Source organism: Schistocerca cancellata, chromosome 4 (genome assembly GCF_023864275.1).
Source record: "Schistocerca cancellata isolate TAMUIC-IGC-003103 chromosome 4, iqSchCanc2.1, whole genome shotgun sequence".
Lineage (NCBI taxonomy): Eukaryota > Metazoa > Arthropoda > Insecta > Orthoptera > Acrididae > Schistocerca > Schistocerca cancellata.
The window spans coordinates 660,648,459-660,660,773 of NC_064629.1; the positions used below are offsets into that span (position 1 = coordinate 660,648,459).

General features: G+C 39.0%; 2 protein-coding genes across 5 annotated transcripts in view; one reads left to right on the forward strand and one right to left on the reverse strand.

Moving 5' to 3' along the window:
• LOC126183391 (uncharacterized) overlaps nt 1–12,315 on the forward strand; it is a 74,292-nt gene that overhangs the window by 29,158 nt on the left and 32,819 nt on the right. The window lies entirely within an intron of this gene.
• The window catches only part of LOC126183395 (uncharacterized), a 59,674-nt gene that overhangs the window by 11,337 nt on the left and 36,022 nt on the right, over nt 1–12,315 (reverse strand). The window contains exon 2 of one of the 4 annotated variants that reach the window (XR_007536744.1): nt 2,052–2,148. The exons of the other annotated variants lie outside the window; for them this stretch is intronic. The gene's annotated coding sequence lies outside the window, so the exon portion shown is untranslated. The remainder of the gene's footprint in view (nt 1–2,051; nt 2,149–12,315) is intronic. 4 annotated transcript variants of the gene reach the window in all.

The following is a 12,315-nucleotide window of genomic DNA, read 5'->3' on the forward strand; positions in this document are numbered from 1 at the left end:
TATCAAAAGCTTTTTGGTAATCAATGTATGCGTAGTGTAGCGACCTTTGTTTAGTTTTAGCTTGGTATGTCACCTCTGCATCTATTATCAGTTGCTCTTTACATCCTCGTGCTCCTTTGCAACAGCCATTTTGTTCTTCATTTATAATTTTGTTCTGTGTTGTATGTGTCATTAATTTCTGTGTAATTACTGAAGTTAATATTTTGTATATTGTTGGTAGGCATGTTATGGGGCGATATTTAGCTGGGTTTGCTGTGTCTGCTTGATCTTTAGATTTCAGATAAGTTATTCCATGTGTGAGTGTATCAGGGGATGTGTATGGGTCTGCAATGTAACTGTTAAATAATTTAGTTGGATGTGAATGTGTTGAGGTGAACTTATTTAGCCAGAAATTTGCTATTTTATCTTTCCTAGGGGCTTTCCAATTGTGCGTAGAGTTAATTGCTCGGGTGACGTCATGTTGCAAAATTATCACTTCAGGCGTTTGTGGTATCATTTTGTATGTGTCTGTTTCTGCTTGTATCCACCATGCATACCTGTTATGTTGTACCGGGTTTGACCATATGTTGCCCCATAAGTGTTCCATGTCTGTTATGTTTGGTGGATTGTCTATTTTAATGTGTGTGTTATCTATTGTCTGGTAAAATTTCTTTTGGTGTGTGTTGAATGTTTGGTTTTGTTTCCTTCTATTTTCACTTTTTTTTGTATCTTCTAAGTCGTTTGGCCAATGCTTGTAATTTCTGCTTCTTTTCATCTAATTGCTCTATCGCTTCTTGTTGTGAGATTTTACCTAACCGTTTTGGTTTGTTGTCTGATATTTCGTTTCTTATAAATTGTGTTAGCTGTCTGATGTCTTTTCTCAGTTTTTCTATTCTGATCTGTAGCCTGTGTTGCCATGCTGGTTTTGTGGGTTTCATCTGTGTGTTGGTTGGTTCTGATCTCTGCCTAGTGTGTATATTTAGTGTAGTGAGTGCTCCTATATAAACCAGTAGTTGTAACTCTTCCATAGTTGTGTTTTCATTTATTTTGTTGTGTATGATTGTGTTGATAGTTGTTATTGTTGGTTCGACTTGTGGGTTATTTGGTGGTCTATGCAAGAATGGTCTAATGTCTGTATTTGTGTTTTTGTATTCTATATATGTCAGCTGAAGTTTTTCTTCTATATCTAACATGTGTGTCACTTTGTGTTCTATTTGTGCCTGTTCTGGTGGCTGTCTTAAGATTTCATTTTCCTCTGATTGTTTAATTGATGCGTGTTGTTCTTTGTTTGTTTGCTCTGGGATGTTTGAGTCCATTACTGTATTTTCTTCTTCTTCTGATTGCACATTATTTTGTTCCAGTATTTGTTGTACTTGTTTTTTGATGTTTTCTAATTCTGACTGGGGTATCCTGGTAATAACAGAACATGAGGTGTCGGTTAACTTCATCTGACCATTGATCCTCTGTCTTTGTTTTCCTTCTAGATTGGTTGCAGGAAGCATGTCCTGCAAAACAACTATATGTGGATTTAAATCATTTTCCATGTGGCTAGCAGTGTCATTACCATTGTGGACGGACATAGGGTTCAAGCGTCATCCCCGACCATGACAGCACTTGTCTGAGGCTTCATTAGTTCTGTCCTGAACCAACTAATCACACTAAAAGGGGGGTTAGCCCTATTAGTGGTTTGTTCTTTTCGTCGCCTTTTACGACTGGGAGAACATACCGGAGGCCTATTCTGTTCCCAGGCCTCCATGTTATTATTATTATTATTATTATTATTATTATTATTATTATTATTATTATTATATTTGTTATTGGCAGTGGCTATAGTTGTATAAACTTGTTGATAAGCATAACTGTTATACAGCAGATGCTATTAATTTCACACTTTCAAATTTTTCTGAATCTAAAAATCTGTGAACACCCAGAATGTATACCCATGAGCCACCACTGGTCACAATAGCTGTACTTGGAAATAAACTCACCACTTTAAAATTCTGGTGGTAGCCTGAACTTGCAATACACACTCATTATATGTGTATAAATTAATGACTAATACCATTACTCACTTCTTAACACATTTAGCGTCTACCATCATGACCTTATTCATTGTATGTCATGCAATGAACAAACTGTGGCATCCTCTGTATGGTTCATCTTTTATACCTGAAACCAAAGATTATAGACACATTGTCCTTTGTTTCTTTATTGTTTCATACACTGCTGCAAGTGTTATATATGTTAAGGCACTTTAAAATAGCTCTATATCAGCTGAGTAAGTACTCTTATAGGCAGAGGATGTCAAACTGTGGATTTCAGCTCACCTCCTTGATGCAAGTGACAAGTAAGTATTAGTCATGATGGAGTTAGTAAAAAAGAATGTGACTACACATGTATGAATCTCTCACATATTTCTTTGTCTTGCTGCAGGTGAGGTGAAACCATCAGATCTTAGAATTATGTTATATAATCTTACCTGCAGTTTAAACGACAGTGACAACAAACCTTTTAGTTTGGGAATTACCTCAGACTGTGAGATTTACCCAGTGCTAGTTTTCAAAAATCCTTGATATAGTGCTACAAAAGTCATAATATCCTTAGATGATTGGAGTTGCCTATGTGAAACTTAAATGTGGATTACTGCCATGTTCAATGAAATTGGTCAAGCTCCCTCAGGTGCCAAATGGTTGCCTCTGGGGACTTCCCAGGCACCTTTAAAATTTATAATGAAAATGAATGTACTCATCTACAGGGACAGACATTTAAGAACTTAATGTATGCCAGTTATGCAATTCAGCATGCTCTTATCAGGTGGATAAGCCTACAACCATGGGTGTACTGATTCTATGAGGAACTTTAGACCAGTTTAATGGAGTTGGCCTGCCAAACTCCCAAACTCTTGACAGAAATCACCACACCACTGCATGATGCATGTTGTGCATTGATGTCTGGGAATATTTATGAACCAGCCATGCCTGATATGGACAACAAACTATGATAGTATTAAGAACGTATATTTACCCTCCCATTTGCAAGAACTGATAAATGAATAAAAGTGTAAGGGCAATATGTGTTTTCTCTCTATAAAATCCTGTGTGCTAATGTAAACCTGTAGTCATCACCATAACTGAGTGGACAAAACATCCTCATCACAAGGATTTTGCAGTAACTGACTGGTCCTAGAATGAAGAAGAAGAAGAAGAAAGGGTCACTCCTTCCTAATTTCATCTGTGCCTTAATTATTGGTCCTTCAGGACATGGAAAAACTAATTTGGTCCTGTCACTGCTAACCCAATATGAGCGAGTCTGCTTTGAGCATGTATATATATTTTCAAAACATTGTTTCAGAACACGTATCAGCTACTGCAAGAGAGTTTGCATGGCATTGAGGGAGTAACATACCAGACATTCTGCAAAAGCAGTATAGTGCACACCCACCTGAGAAAGTCAAACCAAACACCATTCCCATATTTGACAATGCTACAGTGGAGAACCAGTATGAGATCGAAAACTATTTCTGCTTTGGCCACCATATGAAACTCAATGTCTTTTATTTGAGTCAGACATACTCAAGGACCCCAAAGCAGCTGATTCAGGATACTGCAAACCTTATTATCACTTTCAAACAGGGTAATCTGAATTTAAAGCATATTTACCAGGCTCATGTGGGAACCAACTTGTCATTCAATGAATTTGTCACAATGGGTGGTGACTGCTGGAATAACTTGCAGAATGGTGTTCTTGTTACTAATGAAAACTAGGAAATTGATTGGTGGACAGTACAGATGAAATTTCCAGGACATTATGGTTAAAAGAGATTGTACCAGTGCACAATTGTGCGAGTAAATTGTTTGTTATGCACAGATTTTCAAGGATGTCGTGTGCTCACTTTGAGGGTGTGATGCAGAGACCAAGCATAGATCTATACATTGACACAGAAATTAAAAGTCTTAAAAACTGCATTGAAAAATTCACCAAAAAGCCATGCTGTGGAAATGCAAGCTTTGGGGGGATGCCCTCAAAATGGCAGCTGAACAGGCCCATGAAACTTAAGTGACTTTATAAGATATGTAAAAAACTCCTCCCATAAATATTGAGAAAAGAAATACACTGGAAGAAAACATCAGAACCTTTCTGAGGTTAATCAATATAGTAAACGCAAATGTTAATGAGATTGAATGAGTGTTAGACATATGAAAGAGGAACCCTAGACATTAAAATGTGTATTTAAGTTGTGTACTATCTCAAAGTCAGTTTAGTATGCAGCAGCACATGAAAAAAATACATAAGCATTGAGGCGCACGCATAAGGCTATTCATTGTAAATTATGATTGCTGAAGTTAGGACAGTTGAGGTGAGGTAATACTGGTTCGGAGACATTTATACCAGTAGCCACAAGTCCTAAAAGGCTCTCACTCATGAAGGATGGAGGCAGAAGAAGGAGTGAAAGAGAGGAGGAAGGTGAGGGATATACCATTACATTAACCATCACAGTGCTAGCAAAATAGATAGGACTACAGAGTTATCAGGGAAAAACTGTCTATGTTGGAAAAGCATCCAATACACTTAACCAGATATTTAATACACATTGGAGAGAAGGAGTTTGAGTGAACACCTGGTTTAGTCAATGTGATATTCTTAAAAACTTTGAATTCTAGCCCATTCCTCCCCAAAGAGATATGATCATACGCTGAAATACACTGAAATGGCAAAAGTCATGGGATAGCTATATGTGCATATACATATGGTGGTAGTATCATGTACACAAGGTATAAAAGAGCAGTGCATTGTTGGAATTGTTATTTGTACTCAGGTGATTCACGTGAAAAGTGTAGTGGCTCCACTGTTTAGGATAGGGAAAGTTAGTTTTGTGCAATATTCTGAGCACAAGTTACAGCCAGGTGCGGGCCAGATTGCAGTGAGTTATGCATACCAACAGCTGCAAAGTAGAACAGAGGCCACAGAGCATCACAGGCAGAAGGGGCCCACTGGCCAACCTGGCATGTTATGAGTACATGACGCGAAGTGGTGCATATGGACGGTGGGGCGTGTTGCACCACCAGCTACATGCAGCAGCAGATGGGGCGCCAGCAGTCCAGTCCATGGCAGGTCGCTGGTTGGACCCTCTGAGGCCAATGCAGGGTCTGTAGCCAGCCAGTCGTGGGCCACTCCACGGCTTGCTACTGCGGGCAGTTGTCCTGGCTTCCAACACATGCCAGAGGCATCCCAAGGTGAGGGCTGCAGATTTGGATGCTGGATCACAGGCACTTGTTGTTGCTGCGATTTCAGCCACGCTGGCGAAAAGCATGTAGCTGGCTGCCTGCGGCTCACACTGAGTGGTGCTAAGTCGGCAGGGATGCAGACCGCTGATTCAACTGCCGGCATCCTGATGACAACACAACTCTGCTGGCATACAAGGCCTACACACAGTGCGTGCATGGGTTGCTGAGGCAGCCATTCTGTGCCAAGCCATTTCACAGACAGCGAAGTGGTGTCCTCAGCATTGCGGGACCCAGTGATACAGACAGAGGGGAACATGGCACTGTAGTTGGAAACAATAAATCACTTGTAAAGCTTGGATGAGTCTAAATATGGTGCCTTCTACCTCTTCCTGCTACATTTGGTCATCCTGATACATTCAGTGGCAGAAGTTCCCACTACAAAAGGTTTCTGATGTGATTATGGCTACATGATGGGAATCAACAGACTTTGAATGAGGAAGGGTAGTTGGAGCTAGACACATGGGATGTTCCATTTCAGAAATCATTAGGGAATTCAAGATTCACAGTGTCAAGAGTGTGCTGAGAATACCACATTTCAAGCTTACATCACACTATGGACAACGCAGTGGCCGATGGCCTTCTCTTAATGACCGAGAGCAGCGGTGTTAACGTAGAGTTGTCAGTGCTAACAGACAAGCAACACTGCATGAAATAACCACAGAAATCACTGTGCAACATATGGTGGACATATCCATTAGGACTATGCTGTGAAATTTTGCATTAATGGGGTATGGCAGCAGACGACCTACACGGTTGCCTTTGCTAACAGCACGACATTGCCTGCAGTGCCTTTCCTGGACTCATGATCATATCAGTTGGACCCTAGATGATTGGAAAACCAAGGCCTGATCAGATGAGTCCTGATTTCAGATGGTAAGAGCTGATGGTAGGGGTGGAGTGTGGCATAGACCCCATGAAGCCATGGACCCAAGTTGCAACAAGGCACTGTGGAAGCTGACGGTTGCTCCATAATGGCGTGGTCTGTGTTTACATGGAATGAACTGGACCCTCTGGTCCAACTGAACTGATTGTTGACTGGCTAATGGCTATGTTCAGCTACCTGAAGACCACTTGCAGCCATTCATGGACTTCGTGTTCCCAAACAACAACGTGGCATGTCACCGGGCCAAAACTATTCGTGACTGGTTTGAAGAACATTTTGGACAATTTAATCAAATGATTTGGCCATCCAGATAGCCCGATGTGATTCTACCAAACATTTCAGGACATAATTGAGAGGTCAGTTTGTGCACAAAATCCTTCACTGACAACACTGTCACAATTATTAGTTAATTACATGTTCAATGGATCATATTGCATGATTGATCATAGTGATGTGGAATTTATATTCAAATCACAAATTAATTTGTACATATGGTAATAGAAATTCTTCTATGGAATTGAAGGTGTTGTCAAGGAGAAACTTTCTCAGTTTGTTATCAAATTTTACTTTGCTGTCTGTCATACATTTTATATCACTGGGTACGTGATCAAAAATTTTTGTTGCAGCATTGTGCATCCCTTTTTGAGCTAAAGACAACCTTAATGTGGAGTAATGAATGTCATTTTTCCTTCTGTTGTTGTAATTATGTTCTTCATTGTTCCTTTTGAACTGTAGTGGACTGTTTACAACAAACTTCATGAGGGAATTAATATACTGTGAAGCAGTAGTGCGGATGCCCAACTCCATACACATAAGTCTACATGATGATCATGGGTGAGCACCACATATTATTCTTACAGCATGTTTTTGGCAATGAAGACTTCCTTTCTTAAAGATGAGTTACCCCAGAATATTATTCCATATGAAATTATTGAATGAAAATATGAAAAATAAGTCAACTTGCTGATTTGTCTCTCCCAAAGATTTGCAGTGATTCTAAGTGCAAATGTGGCTCAACTAAGTTTTTTTAGGAGTTCCAAAACGTGTTTATCAAAAATGGTTCAAATGGCTCTGAGCACTATGGGACTTAACTTCTGAGGTCATCAGTCCCCTAGAACTTAGAACTACTTAAACCTAACTATCCTAAGGACATCACACACATCCATGCCTGAGGCAGGATTTGAACCTGCGACCGTAGCCATCGTGCGGTTCCAGACTTTAGCGCCTAGAACTGCTCGGCCACCCCGGCCAGCACGTGTTTTACCAATTTAAATTGTCATCAGTATGGACCCCTAACAATTTTGAAGTTTCCACCCTATTTGTTACTTCCTCATCATCTATTACACTTATCATTGGTGTAGTACTTCTAGATGTGCAGAACTGAATATGTTATGTCTTTTTAAAAGTGAGGGTGAGACTATTCACAGCAAACCAGTCAATGATACTTTTAAGAACTTTGTTTATCATTTCTTCTGTTTCTGTGCATATGCTTGGATTGACTGCAATACTAGTGTCATCTGCAAAAAGTACTAATTCTGCTTGTTGTATACTAGACGGAAGATCATTTACATATACAAGAAACAATAGTGGACCTGAGACTGAACCATGAGGAGCCCCATATATATTATTTCTCCCCAGTCAGAATTATGTCCCTGGACTATGTTGCTTGAATTAATAATTACAACATTCTACCATACAGGTAGCATGGCTCAATATTTGCACAAGGGACTTCCAGCGACTTGGTGAGTCCATTACACTTCAAGTTGCTGCACTACACCACACAAAATGTGGTCTGACATGATATTAGGAGGTATCCTGTGACTTTTACTGCCTCAGTGTATTGTGTATGACTATTGCACATGAGCTAAAAAACATAAAAATAGAAAGCTTGCATAACAAGAAATACTGAATATTATTGAATGTGCATTAGAAGCTGTACATGGTGTGTCTAAAAGCACTAACATCGGCTTTAAGAAAATGAATAAGTGACCTGTGGAATACATACACTATGATGACCCTAACAAAACAGTAGAATAGTTATGGCTGCTCACAGCATCATCTGTCACAGGGAATAGAGGGCACGCAGTTGAAATTGTATCAATCACCTCTGAGATAAGAGAATGATGCATTGTTGAATAATCATGGAAACAGTTGTCCGAGAGGTCCATAAACCAACGTGAAAGGTATTTGATTGTAGACATGTTATTATATGTGGTTTGGATGATTCGTGGCAGACAGACTTCTTGGATATGAGGCAATATTCATGGGCAAATAGAGGCTTCAAATATATTTTAATGGCTATAAAGATATATTTTAAATTTGCCTGGGCTCTGCCTGTGAAGGTGAAGACTGGTAAGGAAGTAGCAAATACTGCCGCAGACAGAGATGAATTACTGCCCTGTCAATTTTTGCACTGATCATGATGGGGTATTTTACAATTGCTATTTTGGAGTAGTAATGGATTGGTACAGAATACATCGCTACTCTACATTCATTCACATGAAATCATGTACAGGATGTCTGAAAAGACTTTCCCTGATTACGTAAATTGATAACTCAGGCTAGAAGTAAGATACAAATATGGAACTTGTGTCAAATTGTTTACAGCTATCAAAGTTTTTTTTCTGTTTTAGGATTGCAGTACGTAAGTAGTGGATGAGGTGCAGTGCCCAAGAAGCCATGTCCTGTGGTACCATGAGACACGATCACCAGCCACAGTGCAGAGACACTTCCAGACAACATTTGGAAGGAATCCACCTGAAGTCAAGAGCATTAAAGTTCAAGAACACAGGATCGGTTGCTGACCTCCCGAGGTCTGGTCGACCAAGAACCTCAGCAGACAGGGTGGGAGCTGTAAGGCAGTCTTTTCTGCGAAGTCTGAAGAAATCGGTGCGCAGGGCCTCATGTGAATTACACGTGCCAGAAAGCTCTCTCCATGACATTTTACACAAACGTTTATTGTTTCATGCATACAAAGTGCAAATCATTCAGGCCTTGTTGCCCAATGACAGTATATGTTGATATGACTTTGTGGTCGAAATGCTATCACGTATTGAGGACGATCATGGTTATCTCAGACAAATTGCCTTTTCTGACGAAGCGACCTTTTTTGTCAGTGGAGCAGTGATGTGTGAAAAAAACTTTGATAGTTTGTAAACAATTAGACACCAGTTTCAAATTTGTGACATACTTCTAGCCTGAGTTATCAATTTATGTAATCAGGGAAAGACTTTTCGGACACCCTGTATTGTGGAGCATTTAAACAGTACAATAAAAAATCATATGTTGGTTCAGTTTAATCTTTGAAGATCATGGCAGTGGCTCAGTATTCATCCTCAAATAATTGCACAGTATAACCACTCTCAATGTGATACCATTAACATGTGCGCTATAGATATCTGTGATAATGAGCTTCTAAACACAGTGCGCAATCGCATTAAAAAGCTGGATCCATGCAGACAAAGATTTAATATAGGCAGTTCAGCGCATATTTCAAAATACAAGACAGTATTTGAGAAATCAAACCTACCAAACTGGTCACTGGAGATATTTACAGTTTCAAAAGTATGATGTACAAATCTAAGGACTTACACCTTAAAATGTGGTGAAGCTGAAGAAATTGCAGTAAGTTTCTACACAGAAGAATTACAGAACAGCTCTAAATCCAATGTGTTTCTCATAGAGAGCATTATAAGACGTCAAGGGAACAGGGCATTAGTGAAAAGGCTACACTTCCCTTCACAGCGTAACAGCTGGGTGGATGCTAAAGACGTGGTGTATAATATGCATGCGATCTTTCCAAGCACATACTGGACTATCTGTATTGTGGGCCAGGAATAAAATTACAAAAGCGTCTGGTGCACAGTGATAAGGGGATTAATCTAGAGCAGGCACGTATTGAGCATGATTCAGCCTACTATGCAAATAACAATTTATCTGAAGATCATGTCATGGATCATATTTTAGCTGATAAAGCTAAACAAATATGTGAAAGAAATGATATAGGCATACGTCAACATACTGGAGCATTCACAGTTGATAAGACAATGCATGTCAAACTTAAATCGGGTTCTGTGATAAATTTCGAACAGGTTAGGAACATCGCTCATTGGCTACTTAAGAACATAAAGAAACCTGTGGACAGTTAAAAAATTACATTCAGCCATTGCTGTTGGTGCCAAATGTGTTCTGAAGCAGAAAGGAGTAAGAAGAAGATGGGTTAAACCGCCCTAGATTATAGGATTACCTAGGTCATCAGGTGGAATTATTCCATTTTTAATTCCAGCCCTGTCTGGCTTATTACCTATCTGGTTACGGGCCGGCAGTGCTGCCACCATAGTGTGGACAGTGAAGAATGCACAAGGTGTGGAATGGCAGCTTCGGGAATCACAAAGACCTAAGAAGTATAAGGAATCTATCACTATCAGGTAACCATGAGGGGGGAAAAGTCCATAATTGTGCTACATGTAATAACACTTATAAATACAGAACTGCCTAAATTAAAAAAAAAATCCCACATCTGGCGATTGCAGGGGATGTTTAAGAGACAAGGACTCCCAAAGAAGATGTCAAAAAGTGGCTTACATTAGATTAGATTCACTTTTCGTTCCATAGACCCAAAAATGAGATGATTCTCATGGGTGTGGAACATGTCAGAATGAATAACATAAAAAACATAAATCATTTGAACATAATATCTGTTACACAGATCATTTGTCAGGAGATTGTCAAAATAGGTGAATGTGTTACAATAAACTGGAGCAGCTAATATTTACAGAATTAATAAACTGTCAGAATGAAACTTTGTTGTGCCTATCTGTGACTCAGCATCACCACCATATGGTGAATAGCAACTTTCCTCCTCAGAATACTGAAACATCGTTATGCACTTTTAATAACTTTGTCATGCACAAAATACCTAATCTTGATTGTTATTACCAAGTGCTGTCAAAACTGAAATCTAACAGATATTTTTACTTAAGCAGGTCTAACAGTCCCTGTTAAGATATTCATATATAGAGTACAAGGAATTGCCTATCAAAAAGTCTTTCAAACTCTGTTTGAACCACACTTTCTCTGAAACCAAGTTTTTAATGGTTGCTGTCAATTTACTGAAAATGTGTGTTCCTGAATATTGGACCCCTTTTTGGACGAAGGTAAGTGATTTTAGGTCTTTATGTAGATTGTTCTTATTCCTAGTACTGAAACTATGAGTTAAGCTATTGGTTGGAAATGGAAACATTACTTGCAACAAATTTCACTAAGGAATAAATATACTGAGAAGCAGAGGTTAAAATACAAAGTTCCTTGAACAGGTTTCTACATGATGTTCTTGAATTTACACCACAAATTATTCTTATTTCACGCTTTTGTATGCTAAAAATGTTTGTTCAGTTTGATGATTTACCCCTGAATATGAGCCCATTTGATGTAATAGAATGAAAGTAAGCAAAGTATGCAAGTTTTTTTTTTTTTGTATTTCTTACATCTGATACCATTCTCACTGCAAATATAGACTTGTTTAGGCACTTCAGTAATTCTGTAGTATGCCCTTCCCAACTGAATTTATTATCGAGTTGTAATTGCAAAAATTTAACATTGTCGACCTATTCAATCTGCATGTCTTCATATGTTATACACATACTGGAAGGAAATCTCTTACAGGTTCTGAACTGCGTATGGTGAGTCTTTTCAAAGTTTAATGACAGGGAATTAGATTTAAATCATTTATTAATGTCCGTGAAAATTTGATTAGCAACTATTTCTAAATCTGTACTCGACTTGCTACTTGTTGCAATGTTTGTATCATCTGCAAACAAGACAAACTTAGGACCTGGAAACGCTACAGACGAGAAGTGATTAATGTACACAACAAAAAGCAACGGACCCAAGATGGAACATTGAGGAACATCACATGTATTTGATGTATTCTTCTCGGGTTATAAGCTGAGTGGTGGTGTCGTCTTGTCACAATGTTTAAATGAGTTTTGTACCCCTCAACATGGTTTATCGTCTGACAACCTGAGAAAAATTCATCAGTGGAATTTGCTGAGAAAGACTGCAATCGCATATACCTCCTGTATTTGATTCCCAATCAGATGAAGACTGACTGCTTACTGTGCAGGTGTTTCGCAGCGACACCCTTTGTTTCCTGTTAGTTACATAAGA